The following is an 18,711-nucleotide window of genomic DNA, read 5'->3' on the forward strand; positions in this document are numbered from 1 at the left end:
TGCGGGAGTTTCTGATTCTGTGAAAAGCCATGCTTTCCTTGCTTATCCTAATTCTAAATTGTTGATAGTCGTCTGTTTTCTGAAGTGAAAGTGTATTTCACAGATTGTATATCTACACAGAGAAGTGTATTTTTCAAGGTGTGAATTGTCAAGAGAAGATCCATTCTTAATTGGAGGATTCTCGTTTGGCTGCATAATCTAAGTATGGATTACAGGAGGGTTGAATGCATCTCATGGACTGCCCAGCATGCAATGCTGATGGCTTTAAAAAAGATTCATCTTATGACAGGTAACCAGGTTAGGGTTAGGTGCGAGGGTCACATAACCTCATTTGCTCAGTACAGGACTTGTCTCACTGCAACATTCTTTGGCTTGCCAACTATCTGTAATCTAGCTGTGATATCTGTAGGGCTATTGATATTTGTATGCTGTACCAGAGCTATACGTAAGGGAAGACACTTTTAGGTCACGGCCTGGCGAAAGCAGTGCATGCGCTGCCCTCGTCATACGTGGGCTTCTTGGAATCGATGCGATTCCAGAAGTCGTGTTGTGGCTCCGCCTCCATTTTTGATTTGTGCGCGTCGCTTTGCGTCATAGATTAGGCAAAACACAGTGTAATAATTGCAAGGGAGACAATCATTACACTGAGGGTTGCCACCCTGTCCTCTTTTGGCCCCGCCCACCAGGATGTGATCTTTTCCTTGCGGCAGGAGACAGTGTCTCTCAATTAGCAGCTAAGCACTTTTTTTTACGCGTTTGCCTTCAACAATGGCTGACAAAATTTTTATTTCTCCATTCTCTGCTTGTTTTTTTTGCTGGCATTGCTTTTTTTCTAAGAACTCGCAGTATCACCAAGGAGACCGTCCAGGGGATCCGTCGTGCTTTTCCGGAAGTGTGCAGCATGCGGGACGACAGGACATTACTAACTGCATGAAGTTCATGAAAGCGAACAGGCTGTTGTCGCCCACTGTGACCTGAGAAAGCCCTTCCGCTTCCGCTGCAAAATGAGATCTGGGACGCGGTGACGAGAAGCTGCGACAACATCCAACTGCTCGGCGAGACACGCAAATGTAGGTATGTCCGCTCAATTGCTGTTGGCTGACTTTTGCATTTTTTTTAAGCAAGCCCATATATGTATCGTATCATATTATTGTCACAGAGCTGGTGTTAGCAACTTTGTAGCTGTGGTAGAGTTTTGCTTTCCCTAGAAAGGCCGTTTTTGCTTTGCTTATAGCAACTTCAATTTGTCAAAGTTTTCGTATGTCAACATTCGTGCAGATTCATTATGTATAGCAAATAGTAAGCTTAGGGGGTGGGGGAGAGTCAAAATAGAAGCAGCAACCTTTTTACCTCACGTAGGAATTTGTTTTTCTCCGCTACAGTACAGAACTACTGAAATTAATTATATCAAACTTGGTATAAAACTAGAACTTGATTCAGAATTGACCCTTTTTATAGTTTAGTGTAATTTCATTGAGTAGGATTTGTGATATTTGCATTTTTAAATTTGGCATTTGCGAATTTCATCAGTGAAATTACAATATTTTTGAGCGATTTTATTGATTAGTGAAAAGTTTAATATATCTTTTGCTCCATCTGAAATGTGCTTATTTAGCACAAATTTGGTGCAGAGGAAAAAGAATTTGTGTGGAGCGGTGGGGACATGATACCATTGTGGCACACTGCCAGTTTTTACTTCTACAAGAGACGCAGAGCAATGCTGTCCTTGAAGAATGCTCCCCTTACTGCACACCTCACCCTGAATTGATCGAGACACCTAACCACCTCCCGATGCTTCAACCGAATATGTTAAAGATGTATGATGAAACTCACATGAATCCCGCACATTTTTCTAAACCTATCCTATTATCTCAATGCCACTAAATCTCAAAATGCTCAGTACAGTGCCCACTCATTCAGCAGGGCATGCTTTAGATTTAGAGCTTAGCTCATAGTCTTGTCTACTATTAAAAAAGGTATGGCCTTTACCTTGAATGGAACATTTTTCGATAAGCTTTGATGCCCCTGAAAGCCAACTTTCCACAGTGTAGGTTTAGAAACGAGAGAAACTTTGTAGAACCTAGAATAAAATTAATTCCACTGAGTGGGCTGCCCTGCTTGAAAGCACCTTCCCCCAATTACTTGACATCGATCCCGTTGGTAGAATTCTTAAAGTGGAGAACTGACTTCTTCGTTCCATAGATTCTTTAGCTCCTATGGGAAAAAGGATTTTGAGGAGATCTCCTCCGACATAACCTTTGTACAACTCTGCATTGAAAAGATGGAAATAAGATTGGGAAGCAAATGGAGAGGTGATTGTCTGTTGGAGGATAACATGCTCTACAAAAACAAACTTCAGGCATAGTATAATTTGGTGAAAATCACAAAAGCTTACTTTTTCGACAAGAAGCTCTTGAACACACCTAATTCAACTAGAGAGGTCTTCAATTTGTATAAAAGCAAAGCCCAGTCCAATGCGGAAAATAATGCCAGAACTCCATCACAAGAGTTATGTGATAATATGTTAGATTACTCCCAAAATGTTAGTCTGGTGGGTTCCAATGAGTAATTAAGACCTTCCAATTTTGTGGGCAAGTTTTACACCAGTCTCAGAAATGGAGGTGGAACATGTCTTCTCGTCCATCTCCTCCTCCTCTCCACCTGATGTTGGTCTTGCTCTGCAGTTAAAAAAAAGGCTGCCACCACTCTGGCTCCTGCACTATCTTTTTTTTTTTTTTTTTTTTTTTTTGTGTCCTCATTACGCAACTGTCGCTTTTTCTTATCTTTCGGATACCCAGACCATATCTTTCTGGTGTTTCAGACAAAGTGCACCCCTTACTTCCATACATTTAAGAAAAAGAGGTCTTCGTTCCCCGGATCTGAGATAAGCTAGCCATGATGGCTACTTCGAAGTACCATCAATTCCATTTTGTTGCGGCAGCGTAATCATTGGACATATGTTAGGATGAAAAAACACACAGTCTCACTATCCCACTTCATCCCATGTCCCTAGTCACCCCTTATTAAAGTCTTCCCATATATCCCAAAATTTATACTTTTTCGAACTCACACTCTTTTTTCTGTCTAATTTGTACACCCTTAAAATTGACGCTAGCCATTAATTTCGAGAGGGGGCTACCGGGCTTACCCATTTAATACAAAGCTCCCTCCTAGCCAACAAGATTAAAATAAAAACTAAGTTTTCCTCAGCTTTCGATAGAGCATTCCTAACCGGCATACAAGAGACCCCAAAAACAACCAAATCCATACTTACAATTAGTTGCTTTCCTACGGCTCGTTCTAATATCATACCAACGTCTTTCCAGAAACCTTCGAGGCTGGGGCACTGCCAGAACATGTGCAAGTCATCAGCTTTAATCATACCACATTTCGGACAGCTTCTCAGTACATCTCCACTCCTGCACTATCTTGCTATGTAATTCTTTCTAAAGTCAGGATGCATTCCTGCTCACTGGAAAGCTGTTGTGGTCACACCATTACTAAAACTCTTTCTAGATCTCAAAGTGTTATGTAACAATAGGCCAATATTGCTGTTCCCAACCTATGCCAAACTCACTAAAACCTTAGTGCATAGCAGCTGATGAAGTTTATGCAAACAAATGGCTTATAATATTTGGCACAATAGGCCTTCCGCAACGTTTTCAGTAGGGAAACAGTATTGGTCAAAGTGATAGATGACAACAGGCAGATAAGACATCAAATGGGTGTTTGTTCTCTGATTCTTTTAGATCTATCAGCGCAGCTGTGTTAAACACCATTTTTATTACATTTTTGTTATCCAATATCTGACAGACTCTGGCATGGGGGGAGGAGGACAAGCTTAAATGGTTCACTGCCTTTTTACAAGACCTCTCCTAGCTGAATTTAGGTAATCTACAAACAGATTTTTTTAAGGGTTCAAAAAGGCTCAATTTTGAGCCCCAGCCGTTTCACGCTATAAATGAACCCTTTGGCCTAGTTGATAAAATCCTTCAAAGTCATGTTTTCACCCCTACTTTGATGACAGCCAGCTTTGAGTTAGACTCAATGGGAACGACATGAAAACCGCTTCTAATCTTAACTGCCTACATGAAATGTATAGGTGAATAGAAACCAACTCACTGCCTCTTAATGGGGTTAAACAGAAGTGGTGGTTTTCGGTCCGGACTCTGCATGGCCAGCTGAATGGTGGACAACAAATTAAGGAACACTCCCAGTGCCAGTATCCTATGCATGTAACCTTAGAATTGTAATTGATGAATATTTTAATTTTGAGCAACAGGTTAAAACTACTTGCTTAGCTGCTTCACACTACTAAATGTAATAAAGAAAAATGCTCCTTTTCATAACTAAATCAGCAAAAGGAGACATGGTCCAAGCTCTCATCATCTCACAGATGGTCTACTGTAATGCCTTTCGGGTAAGGGCATTGAAACATCTTATTTACCATCTTTAGCTCTTACAGAATGCCGCTGCAAGACTGGTTTGAGGTGAAGAAGACACACTTCCATATTTAACAAGTATTAAAAATGCAATAGGTCTCGCCTTTCATTAAGTTAAGCCATTTGCTTTGCTATACAATACCATTAGCAAAGCAAATGGCTTTAACTTAATCAAAGGCGAGACCTATTTCATTTTCAATGCTTGTTATAATTGTCCTTGTGTAGAAAGAGTCTCTTTTCCGTTTTTTTACAAGGTTTTCGAGTAAAATAACAATCTAGGATCAAACCTTAAACAATGTTGATGGTGGAAGACTTAAGTATAATGCATGGCCATGATTTTCCCATATCAATATGTAAGTGTTTCTGTTCCGAAGGACTTCAGTTTAAGATGATTCTTTGACTTCCATTGTCCCCTGCCACTATATATTTGCTGCATCAGAATGTCTTAATCTCCAATGGTCTTGGCAGCTTTAAGATTACCGAGTGTTGTCTGCATAGCCATAACAGGTGACTTTGCATTCAAGAGCTCAGGAAGAGTAGATAGGAAAACATTGACAGGAGGTGGGCAATTTTTGAGCCCTGTGGGACACCCACTCTAAAGGTGAATAGAGGCAGTATTCATTTAAAAAATCTTTACTCGATCTTTAAAAAGATCATAAAAGCACAAAATTAAATAATACAACAAAATAGAGACATTCATTCATTATAACAATATATTTGTCTCAGTGCAATACAATAAATAGAATATTAAAACCATAATAGTTCATCAAACATGGATAATATAAAACATTATTAAGCCGATGAAATGCCCTATTACGTTCCCTCCATTGTTTTCTTACTGCAGATGGCCATCTTAAGAAAGCAAAAAGATAATAACAATTACACTCCAAATTCAGAACTTGTTGTGTTAGTAGGCAGTTTGAAGCGTACTGGTGAGTATCGCCTTCTGCTAAAAAAAGGCATATAAATCAGATTAGTCAAGCGACTTCCTGAAAGGGAACAGACGTCCCCACCTAGCACACCCTGAAATCAATTCATTTGTGAGTTTCTTCCAATTTATACACAGGTTCCAATGATTTCTTAATCCAGTTTGAAGATAGGTTAGTGCAACCCTTCTTTTCCGAAAGGTTGATTTAATCAGTAATGGTTTATGGTATGATTGAAAAAATCGCTAATAAAAGCCACAGAAAAATATAAATTGTACCAAAGACGGATCCGCCTTGCTGTTACAAGGACATGGGGCACTTTCTTACTCCATGCACCTTCCAAACCATAACAACATACTAGACACCAATAACCCTGACCTACATCTAAATAGGAGTGATCTCTCCCATCAGGTTAGGTCTATCATAAGATACAAAGCTATGTCGCCCATAGCAAACAGAATAATATTGGCAGACAGTATGCTTACTAGCGATCTCCTGTAACTGCAGAGGAAATGTGTTCTGCAAAGCTCTGCTTAAGCACTTTTTAGGTGGCTTCATTAATCAAGCCAGGGGCACTGACCAATTCTGAGAGTTATTTCCGCCCGTAACTCAATAAAGGTATAGAAAGTCCCCCAAGGAATCAGTAATAACTGACCTGTTAAAAGAAGGCTCCATATTACTTCAAATATTTACCCAGAGTTTCAGGGGGGCAGTCTAATACTATCTTGTAGACATTCTAGATTCAATTCAGAGTGCAAAATAAAAGTTGGATGGAGGGAGGGAGGTTCTCCTGCATATTCTGTTTTTTCCATCTGAGCTGGAGTGGCGTTATGAAATCCCCAAACCCCAACTCCATAGTTAGCAGTGAGAACACATTGCATCTTGTAAATTTTAAGGAAAGGTGAGATTGTAGTCCTGACATCCCTCCTAGTCAAGTTAAAAAGTGAGACTGCTGCCCTCCCTAGTTTTAGCCATGCACTGTTTACTTGTAACTGCCATTAATTATTAGCATCAAACACCAGGCCTAAATAACAGAAGTTTGTAATTGCTTTTAGCTGTTTTCCGCCTAAAATTAATATGGACAGGGCTTTATTTTACCTGGGCCACATGCCACAATGTGAGATTTTTCATAATTAGTTTTCATATCTAATATATTAATGAAAGATACAAATGATTCGACCAAACTGAGAAGGGCACGCAGTTGTTTGGCCATCAACACCACGTCACCAGACTATAACAGAGCCGGACAGCTAAGTTTCGCTATTTTCGGCACATCCTTGGTTGAGTCTGGTAAAGATTCACCCAAGTCATTATTATACAGGATTAAAAGCAATGGTGCTAACACACACCCTTGGTGCACGCCACTGGCTAGAGGGACAGAATCGGAACATTCTCCTGATTTTCCATTTCATACCTTTGCATCAGATTTTCATGTAAATCATTCAGAAAATTAACCAATGCAATGTTTACCCCCATTTTGGTTAACATCAACGCTAATTTAGAACTACTGGTGCAATTGAAGGCAGTAGAAAGATCCATAATGGTTAAGTCAAGTGGGAAAAAACAACAATTGATGGGCAGAATGCATAACAATGTCATACATTCATCCCAGTACAGAGATCTCGGCATGAATCCATCGATTTTTGCTCACCATGCCATTCCAGTTTGAACCCAGCCATATGCAAATCAGTCTTGACCCTGTGCCCAGTGGGAAAAGTCCAACCTGAACTGCCAGGCCAGGTCCTCCCTGGACTGGAAACAAATATCCTAGGACCGGTTTCGGGGTTTCACCCCTCTTCAGCCAGGATAGCTTGATTCCAGTGGCATGGAGAGCACGGGATCCACATTTGCCAGGCCAGGTCTTCCCTGGACTGGATACAAAATATCCTAGGACTGGTTTCGGGGTTTCAACCCTCTTCAGCCAGGGTAGCTTGACTCCAATGGCATGGAGAGCAGGGCCTCTTAAGTACAGTGGGCAGGGCCTGGCAACAGTGTATTTACTATCAGATGTAGGTTCAGGCTCTGAATCACTGTAATCAGCCCAGTTTGAAAACCATATTGATATACAGATAAAATGTTGTCTATGGCAGATGTCTGCAAGCGCTTAAAAATAACCCTCCCCAATATCTTTACAGAACTATCCACTAAGGTAATGGGCCTGTAGCATTTGGGTAAACCCCTATCACCTTTCTTAAAAATTGATACAATTGTATACACGGTCCAGGACTCTGGAATCATATAACACATGGATTTGTTAAAAATGTTCACAAAAAGGGGCCAGGTGCCTTATCACAGGCACTAACTCGTATGGCCACTTCAATCTCCTGAACAGTTATCTGTAGGGGTATGGGAGGGGTGAGAACCTGCTTCGGTGCACCTTTGCATGAATATATACCTGTGAAATGCACCACCCAATCCTGCCCAGATATATTACATAATAATAGGGCATTTGAGGGGTGTCGCACAAAAATAACCTATTAATTGTTTCCCAAAATGTCTTACTGCTATTTTGCAAAGTAGCCTGCTCTAATGTCTCCCAATTCTTGAGAAACAATAAATGTTTTCTCTTTTAAGAGTTTGCTTATAGAACTTTCTAGCCTCCCGTATCACCCCTATATCTCTGGTGGAGCCGGTCAGCATAGTTCTCAGATGGCGGTTTGCTGCGGAACAATTCCCATTGAACCACCGAGGGTGGTCAATCGCAGGTGCAAGAGGTTTCAATAGGGAATTCTTGATAAACACTACACAGTTGTTCATAGTAGGAGAACAACTTTTCAGTAGTTCCATTAGACAGCTAAGGAAAGCTGGGAGAATCTTCTTTAAAAGAACGTTTAATGTTGCTGAAAGTTCTTTAAAGATGTTGTACCACCCTCAATCCATCTTTAGAGTACTTATTGATAACATCATTTGATAGGGGGCTTCTATCCCTATCTAAAGGGAAGACTCCTTCAACAGCAAGTGCAATTTGATCAATCCATTAGGTTTCAACTACAGTACCTTGCCTACACCACTGCAAAAAAATGCTTAGAAGCAAACATGTAATAAATAACAGATATTAGTCCCCCACCTCTGAACGTTGGATTGCTCTGGCAGCCTCCCACCCCCTAAAAATAATTTACTACGTCCTCGAAGTCCAGTCATGCAATTAAGTTCCTTTGATCCACACCTCTAGTATCCCCTGGTCTGATATCAACACCGGTGTTTCCTGGACCCAGTTCATCAAATTCGGTCCCCATTTTAGCATTAAAATCCCCAAAAAGTAAGATCCTTGGGAGGGATACATTAATTCACCCCTGGGGTTTCAAAGCCACTACAAAGCCAAATAACTCATGGAACAAATTAACTTAAGTCTTCGAAAAATCATTATTATAAAAATTAACTGCATAAAAACTGAAAGAACTCCTGCAGTCTCTAATTAACAGAGCCTTAAACGCACGGCTACCTGTATTTACTGTGGGCACTTTGAGCCTGAGATTGAGCTTGACCCAGATGGCAAGACCACCTTTAGCTCTTCGAGAAGGGGAAGCAACAGCCGGACACGAATAGCATTCAAAGTCATTACATGTTATAGGTGATACCGCCCATGTTTCCTGAAGAACAATACTATCATACCAGTTTATAAAGGCAAGCCAATCAGGGATAATGACCTTGCTTTTAAATATGGCCACGTTCCCACAAATCACTGTAGTACAATGAAATGTAAAAGGATCAACTGCCTGAGGACTCTAAACAGAAGATGGTTTAGTATTAAAATTTAACGGGCTAGTATAGTTCGTTTTAGCCTTAATATCCATCGTAACGGGGGGGGGGGGTTGGTGGAATAATTTCATCACTACTCTTTAATAAAAGGTCCCTGTCACAATATTCTATGCTTGATTTACTAATACTTGGTACAGGGGCCACAACCTGAGCCCCGGGTTGTCAATCCTGTTCATCCAGATTCGCTAAAGGTGAAAAGTGGTTGGACCATCCTATGTTAAAATTATCATTTACTAATTGCATTATGGGGCCATAGGGCTGCTCTAGAGGCGGAGCAAAAAGGGAAGGCCTGAAAAAACCCCCAAGCAGAAGAATGTGAACATCACTATTTAAAGAGTAAGGCTGAAATTGAAAATGCCGAAACAAAATTCTTCCCGCGATTAAGGGATGCCTAAAATTCACTATGATACAGTCCCCTTGAATGGTCTTAGGGTAAGGACCGACCCAAGCCACATGGCGCAGCATTCAAATGTTATTATTATCCTGCACATTAAAATCTGAGTTTTTAACGTACCAATGGCACACTTTGTTTTGGAGCGGGGTAGGAGACTCTTGGGAAGCATTTCACCTGGGGAGTGGGGGGTGGAGGAGGGACCTGCTAATGTAAATGTACAGGAATTTATATAGCGCAAATCACCAAGCGGTTTCTAAGCGCTTGCTTAGGGAACCCGTCCTGGTATTCCCCTGTGAGATAACCCCGGCAGGGTATCCGCAAGGTGAAATCCAGGCATCCCGCCGCGAGGGGCCGTTGTGGAGATTAAGCAAGCTATTGCCCAGAGTCGCAGAGTGTGAACCCGCGAATCGAGTAGGCACCGGAGCGAGAATTGTCGAGTCCATGGACATTTTAGGACTCAAGACCCAGCCGAGCCGGGAATTGAATCCTGGTCCCGGGCTGACCTCTGCTTCCAGGTCTGCCTCCTCTAACCAGTGAGCCACACTTCTCCGCTAATACAATAACGTAGGGCCAACAAGCCGGAGACAAATTAATCACTGGCAATTGAGGATGCCTTAATGCAGGCTGAGAACCCCTTGATATATTGGGCAAAGTTTGGGTGGAGACTACAGTATTAAACATACTGAAAACCTGTACTGGAACAGGAAGGGTTTATTAGACAGCATCTGCAATACAGGCCCCCACGACCAACATCCCTTGTTGCCACGAAGGTACTATCACCTATAGAGAAGGCAGTGCCACTCTGGGCTACCTTATCAACTAAATTAACATTCTTAGACGGTGGAAAAATCCCCTTTTGGTAGATCTCCTGTTGCTCATGGCACAAGGAGAAACATTTTCCAGCTGCTATTTCCAATTTGTCTAACCTCTCTCGCAGAGTGTTTAAACAGTCTTTCAAAATGGTGGTAAATTTACTCAGCATTGCGTCCCAGGCAGAGTCCATTATATCTCCAGTATAGTTTACAATGCCATGCTTCGTGGATGGTGCTACAAACTCAGGGGCATATTACCAAGAACTAGCGATATTTATTGCTAAATGGGTTTAGCAAGTTTTTTTTTATCGCCAAGCATCGCCGGATATTATCGCAGAGATAACGTGCTATTAGCAATGTTTATCTCTAAAGCGATAAAATATCCGGCGATAGCGCATTAACGCCATTAGGGTCTTAACCATAATATCCACCTCCCATTGGATATAATGGCTAAGAACTGGTCTGAGCAGGCATTAGATTTTGGAGATATTCGCGCTTAGCGTGAATATTTCCATAGCTACGCCTGCGTTGATAATAGGCGATAGCGATTTTAGTGACTGTTTTTAGTCGCTAACAGGTTGGGTACGCCCACTTTGCATGTCATTAGCGATAAATATCGCTGACATGCAAAGCGGGCCCCAAACCGCTCGCTATCGCCTCAAAGCTGTCGCTAACATCAGTTAGTGACAGCTTGCTAATAGGGCGATATAATTATTGCCGCTTAGCGGCCGAAAACGGCCGCTAAAGCGGCGATAATCTAATATCACCAAGCTTGGTAATATGCCCCTCAATTATTTGCCTGGACTTCTGCTTCTCTTTGTAGCTGGGGAATTTGCCTGTGGCGAAGTAGCTTACATCTGCTCTGGTTAAAAGATTCCTCTGAATTAGAGTTTCGGGTACTGACTTTTCCTTGTGCTTGTGGGTGTCGTGCTGTCCAACCCTAAGGACCTTTCTGTCTCAGGCATCTTGGATGTCGGGGAGAGGTGTGGCGCCGCGGCCAGGGCGACTGACACTGGAATCTGGGGACCACGGTTCGATCCCCGGCTCCGGCGGCAGGTTAGCCCAGCACCATGTGACTCTGGGCAATACCTCGCTTAATCTTCCCGACGGCCCCCAGCGCCTAGAGACCCTTACGGGTGATTGTGCGCTTTACAAATGTGGACTTTACTTTACTTTATGTCCTGGATGAAAGGGGAAGCCACCCCAGAGACAGGCTTCTCTCAGTTAAGTTGATTTCTTTCGAGACAGCACTAACAGCTTTTGCCAGAAAAGAGTTGATCGATTGGGGTTTCACTCTACTTGAACTTTAGTACTGGTAACCTACTTTTTAACCATTTTGTTCATTTTGTTGCGCTTTTTAAAATCCTATACAACTAACTGGACCCAGCACTACAAACACTCTGTTACTTAATCAGTACCTTGGAAATGGGATACTTCAATTGGGTTTCATAGCAGTATGGCAGTCAGGCATTTCCAGCATTCTTCCACATTGCTTTTGCCTTGTACACAAGTACAAAGGCAGACCTTTGGAGCCTAGTACGGCGAGTGAGCAGGATCCCTGACCCACTGCTCAGTGACGGATATTCCTCCTTGCCTCCCAACCTGCCGCTGGGTCCACAGTCTGCCCGCCTGTAGAGCTTTGCGGGTAGCGTAGCAGTAAAAGCAATCCAGTCCAAATAAGAAAGAAAAGTGGGGGGGGACTCAAGACTTACTGGCGCCCCCCACCTAAGGCGTTTCCTCAGTTGGAAGCTCGAGTGCCAGGTCATGGTGTAAACAGGAGAGCTGCAGTTTGGTGATTTGCAATGTTTAAAGCAAATGACAGGTCGAGTAGGAAAAGAATAGCATCTTCATCAGTATCAACTCAGTTCTTACGGTTATTTCAAATCGAGACTAATGCAGATGCAATTTTGAGGACGGGCCGAATGGGCAGCACTAGCTTTCTGGTTGCAAAAGACCTAGGGCCTCATTTATGAGAACTGACGCATCGCTGCGTGAAAGCAGCGATGCGTCACTTCTCAGTGCACACTCCTTGCGACATACCTGATGCATCATATTTAATGTATGACGCATCATGCCGCAAGGAGTTACAGATACGTCAGTATTTCTGACGTATCTGTAAGCGCAAAAGTGACGCATTGCTGGAGTGTGTCACAAAAGTGATGCAACTCCAGCAATGCGTCCTTTCACTTGGGGAAAGCCCCATGTGAAAGGACTTGCGTCATTCTTACGCCTGCTGTGAGGCAGGCGCAAGATTTTGACGCAACAGCGTCCTAAAAGTGACGCAGTGAAATCTCATAGATTTCACTGCGTCACTATTACGAGGCTTTTTGCGGGGGAACGCCCACTCTGCATACATTATACCTGACGCAGGTATAATGTAGCGCAGGGGTTTACAAAGTAACGCATCTGCTTAGATGCGTCACTTTGTAAATAGTGCGCAACAGGAGGCATGTTTTACGCCGCCGATGCGTCACAAAAAGTGACGCATCGGAAGCGCAAAACTGACGCAAGGGCTCATAAATGAGGCCCCTAATGTGAGCTTTCCAAGAATTGACATGGGATAACAGCCCACCCATTGCATACCATAGTTAGTGTGATGATTGTTACTCTCATTTGATTGCTTATTAGTCAGTGGCTTTCCCTTTCCCTGCTTGTCTATCTTGTGTTTGCATCTTTAACATCTCTCTGACTGGCTGCCTTCTAGCCTTCCACTGCTCAGTTTCAGAAAACTACTTTTTTCTCTTTGTTTTAGCACTCCATGAAATTGCATGTGTTTTTCAGTTCTCTACTTATGTACGTCTCCAGCTAACAAATGTTCCCCATACTCTGTGTTGCTGTTTCACGTGTGTTACAAGCTCTCTCCGCTGCTTCTCCGCTGCCAAACTTCCTACCTCTTCGCACTTTATGCTGCCTGGGTGCTTCTCACCTGTCACTGTGATGCTCTCCCTTGCTTGCTGCATTTCCCTTCCCTCTGCCCACTCCTCATTGCTCCTCAACCCCCTCCTCTATTGCCACCACACCTATCACCTGTTTTTTAAAAAGTTTTTTTTTGGAGGGGTGGGGGACGGGATGAGGAATCCTAGGCAGCATGTTGCTGCCGGGCCCTTCGCCTAAAAGAAAGAACTTTCACATCACTTCTTTTACATTTTATTTGTATTTACTGATCCATCTCAGATTCCAATCCCTACAAAGTTACATAGCCACGCAACCTGCCTTGCTGTCCTTTTAGCGTGTACAGCATCATCAAAAGCAAAAAGTACAAATGATTGAGTAAATGGTGAACAAATTAAACATTCACCCCAGTCACAGATCTGGGTTTAATCCATTGTTTTTTTGCTCACCACGCCACCCTAGTTTGGACCCAGCCATATGCAAATCAGTCTTGATCCTCCCTCCCATGGGAACAGTCGAGCCCGAACTGCTATGCCAGGTCCTCGCTGGACCGGAAGCAAGTATCCTGGGACTGCTTCCGGGGTATCACCCCTCATCATTCAGACTAGCTTGAATCTAGTTGCAAAGTAAGCACGCGACCCACGTCTGGGCATACCCTTCCCACTGAGAGCGACAAAAGCAGCAGCATCAAAAGGCACCGGCAAAGAAAATAGGTCCAAAAGGAGCGATAAACTGGCTTTGTCAATGCTTGTTTATTTAGTAATTTTATAGAATGCAGCTTTACCATGGAGAATTAGTGCACTTTGCAACAAAACAACAGCACACAATCACAAATGTAGTAGTCTAGCTAAGAGACATTTACCACAGAGGGAAAGGAACATTCTTCCAAAAGAGTTAAATCAAAGGAGGGGCGAAACACATATGTTGATTCAAGGTTATGTCAGAGCCAGTGGCTGAAGGGGAGAGGGTCAGGAGAGGAGGAAGAGGAAATTGGAGCATTTGAATCAGAGTTAATATCTGTTGGAATGAGACTCTGCTTACTTAGCTGCTAGTGCTTTTTTCAGGTGTGGAGCTTGCCTGCATATTTAATAGTAGTTTGTTTTTCCATAGAAGTTTGAGATCTGTAAGAAAACTGTTATTTCAATGAGTTTACTGAGGAACAGTATGTCATTAGAGGACTCTAGGTGGATTCTCTCTCTCTCTCTCTCTCTCTCTCTCTCTCTCACACACACACACACCATATGTTGCCATGTGTAATGCATAGATACTTCATGCTATTTCTTCTGAATAATTTACCATATTTTTGCAGTGCCTACTTAGATCTTTCAATAATGCCACACCTCTCAGTGATGGATACTGTCTTTTGTATGACTTTCTGGCTGAATTGGGGCTAAAGGCAGGAACATTTCGAGCACTGAAATACACAGGGCACCATTTAAATAAGGGTCATCCCCAAAAGCATAGCAGATTTTCATTTTACCCTTATTTCTGCTGAAACTTTCAGCTGTATGGTTAGGCTTTACAGAGCTACACTTCAATTGACATTGGTTCCAATGAAGCTTTCAACTGGGTGTCAAGGCTTCATGGGGCTTTCTTTCCATAGGTCAGCGTCAGATGCAATGAAGCTTTCAGCTGTGCGGCGTGTTTTGCGGGCCTTCGCGTCACTCGATGTCAGATCGTAGGAAGCCTTCAGCTGTGCTTTGAGGTTTTGCGGAATTACCATTACTTCATGTCAACATTGCGGAACCCTTCAGTTGGGCAGGTGGAGTTTTCTCCCATGCCATCCATGGTTCTAGTACCTGTGGGGTACCTTTTGAGTATAAAGACTCACTCCAGCAGAGACCAGCAGCAGGGCTCCGCAGATCCAGTTGCAGTCCAGTTGCAGTGTAGTTGCAGCATATCAGTTAGGCAGTTGCAGGAAGGCTTCTGACGCTATTTGTCTATATGTAGCTCACATAGGAGGTCAGCCAACTGACCAATGGATTCACTATGGGTAACCTGGGATGAAGACAAGCAGGTCCAATCTTTCATTTCTTACAGAAAGGCAGTCTTCAACCAGCAGGGCAGTCCTCTGGCAGCAGGGCAGGACTTCTTCTGAATCTTCCAGGAGTGTTCTAATAAGATGTTCTGAAAGTCCTACTTGTATCACTAGTGTCAGCCTTTCAGAGGGTGAATGCCTGCCATATCCCCACATCTGGTTCTGGAAGGTTCTTCCCCTTCCCCTGTCAAGGGTCCATACTGTCGGATTATGACAAAAGGCAGGACTGGACTGGTGTGAGAATCATTTGTGAGTGAAGTGCCATTGAAAGTCATGTGACCCAGGACACTGGCAGATAGTTACAGTTGGTTGGTATAAGAAAATGACAACTTCCTTAAAGTGCTATGTTCAGAACTGTAACTAAAAATACAACTTTACCATTGAAGAGGATTTTAAATTACAAATCATTTGAGTGTAAACAGAATATCTCTATCTGCTCTCAACCTGAAGTTAACACTTATTAAATGCAATAAGGTAAACAAATGTTAGTCAATAGGAGAGATAGGCCTTACAGTGGTGAAAAACAATGTTAGGAGTTTTTTGCTTTAATGTAAAGCTTAAGTACATATGTCTACTTTTAAATAAAATGCACCATGCCCTACGAGCCTTTAGGGCTCATCTTAAGGGTGACTTCTAAGTATTAAAAAGGAAGGTTTAGGCCTGGCAAGGTTTATTTTGACAGGTTGAAATGACAGTTTAAAACTACACTGCAGGATGCAGTCATAGGCCTGAGACAGGTTTCTAAACTTCTACTTTAGTGGGTGGCTCTATGAATGGACGTCTGTTGTTTTTTGTAAATGGCTCTATGAATGCTACAGACCCACTAGTATCATTTCATTTGTAGGCCCTGGGTACATGTAGTACCATTTACTAGGGACTTTCAAGTAAATTAAATATGCCAATTAGGTGTAGGCCAATGTTACCATGTTTGAAGGAGAGAGCACAAGCATTTTAGCACTGGTTAGCAGTGGTTAAGTGCAGAGTCCTAAACCCTTCAGAAACAAATTCAGTAAACAGGAGAAGGCAAAATGTTTGGGGGGAATACCACATCAAGAATATGAAATCCAACCGTTAGGTGAAATCTGAGTGCTCCTTAAAGTTTGGAGGAAATCTTGAAACCCATCAGGTAAGAGACCCTAGCTGACCACAATGGGAAGTTGCACAATGGAGAATATTAAGAAGTGACTACAGTTCCATGGCATATACACAACCACAGTGTCTACCAATGCCATCATCATACTGCTAGTGTGCCTATTTGAATAGTTTTGTGCCACAAACCAATGACCTCCATTCAGAAATGGAAATGTATCCTCCACCAGTTTACTGGACTGGCATTGTTGGTTGGTGCTAGCACAAAGTCTTTTTGAGACCTGCCAGGATATGGGGAGGACTCCAAGGCTCTGGTTCCCCAATCGCAGGAGAGAGGGATTGGTTCAAGTAATATTTGAGAGCGTGATTGACAAATATAATTCTATGAGCACTCCTGAATAAATGCTCAATTAACAAAACTGTCATCTGTGCAGAAGTTGCGGTGGAGGTGGGGATTGCAGGGAGCAAGGGCTCTCTGCACCTCAATGACTCTTCCATGTACTACCCCACCACGTGGGTTGTGGGCTCACTTCCTTTCTTTCATTGTTAATGTGGTTGCAGGTCCGACCCACTGGAAGGTATTTTTGGGGTCCAGCACTTATTTTTTTTATTAGACTTTAACTCAAAACAAGAAACAGAAAAACACCAAAGGGGGAAAGTGAGAGGAATAAAAATATGAGATAATAGTGATAAAAGGAGAAAGCAGGGACGAAAAATAACCTGCAAGAGTGAGCTAAAAGGGGAGAGAGAGCGTCTTGTGGTGGATGAAAGAGGTATGAGGCTGGTTCAAGAATATGGAAGGGCGAGATTTTGATCGATACCTTAGCACTATTGATCTAAACCTCGATCTGGTCGACTGAACCTTTGTTGCCTGTCTTTAAGGTAGAAAGTACATCCATTTCCAAGTTAGTTCACCCAATAAAGGACTCTGCTCCCAAAGATCACAAACAACTTCTAGCTTTCAAAAGTTTATTGTAAGGATATGATAAGCTGCAAATACAGGCATCTCAGAATGAGATTCACGAGGTACACAGGTCCAATTACATACATGTGCTCTCGGAAAGCCCTCAGACGAGCAACGGAAATCACTAACACAAGTTCTAAGAATAATAAAGCTATCAGCATTGACGCATATCTCTCCTTCATTTAAGTTGGAGGAAAACGCACAGGTTAGGCTGTCCCTACCCTGCTCTAGATGGTATCCCTACTTAACCAAGTCCCAACCTAACAAAGGTGTCAGCAGTGAATGACCCCCAAGGGAAGTCACTCACTCTAAGTCTCTTGGTGAAAACCTATAGTTCTCCAGTCATGACCCCTCTCTGCCTACCCATCCGCTCTCTAAAGGGTCCTCAGGTAACTGCTCTAACTCCACCCAGGGGTGCTGTCCCTAATACAAAACAGTCAACAACATTTGAGACGCCCCTTTCGAGACGCCCCTCACGTGGTGTAGCTTCTGGCTTTTTCCATGATGCTTTGTATTGGGCCTCATACGTTAGAGTTGACCTTGCTTCTCAGACTCTTCTCCGGCCCGCTGATACCCCTTAAACATTCCGGAACCCTCCTCCATGTCTGGGCTGTCTACTGAACAGACCTCTATTCATATTATTTATAATTGGATTCCCCCTTTTCTCTTGCAGACAGCCATCTGCAGCCAAGATCCCAACTCTCATAGACTTCCAAAAAGGCTTGCAACATTTCTTGGCCCAGACATGTACGTGTAAACCAACGTTAAAACATTTCAGGCCTACAATATTTCTCATAATGATTATAGCATTCAACTTCTTCATTAATTAAAGCATGTTAATACTCTTATTCTATTATTCAGTAAACATATTTATAAATCCTGGCCCATTAATGCAATGACCAAAACATTAATACAATCTATGTCGTGTAAAGAAACACCTTCCCTTTCCCTCCAGCTCTGGCCCTGAGGCCTACCACATTCTGCGTTTAACCACCTATCATCTTACATTTTAACAGCTACACGACATGGATTCAGGAATAATCACCTCTAATAAAATCATATAGTGTCACACATTTCTGTATTAGTTCCACTTCTACTTCAATCTCTATATTAGCTATACATTTAGAATATAATTGCAGATACTATTAGCACTCATGGCATTTCTCCTCATGATTTGTGCTTACTACAGGTAAGTGTGATGCACTCATACATTTAGGTCAGTTTGCGCTCTCTCAGTTCCCCCCTTTGATGACCTCTCGGGGTCATCACTAACATTTAAACTGCAGTTATTGGTAGCATAACTTGTCTCTGCGCTTCCAGAGCCCTCAGACTCCTGTACTGATTATCTTGTATGGCAGCCAATCTCTGCAGCTGCTCTCTTTGGGCCCTTTCTGA

This window comes from Lissotriton helveticus, chromosome 7 (genome assembly GCF_964261635.1).
Source record: "Lissotriton helveticus chromosome 7, aLisHel1.1, whole genome shotgun sequence".
Taxonomy (NCBI): Eukaryota; Metazoa; Chordata; class Amphibia; order Caudata; family Salamandridae; genus Lissotriton; species Lissotriton helveticus.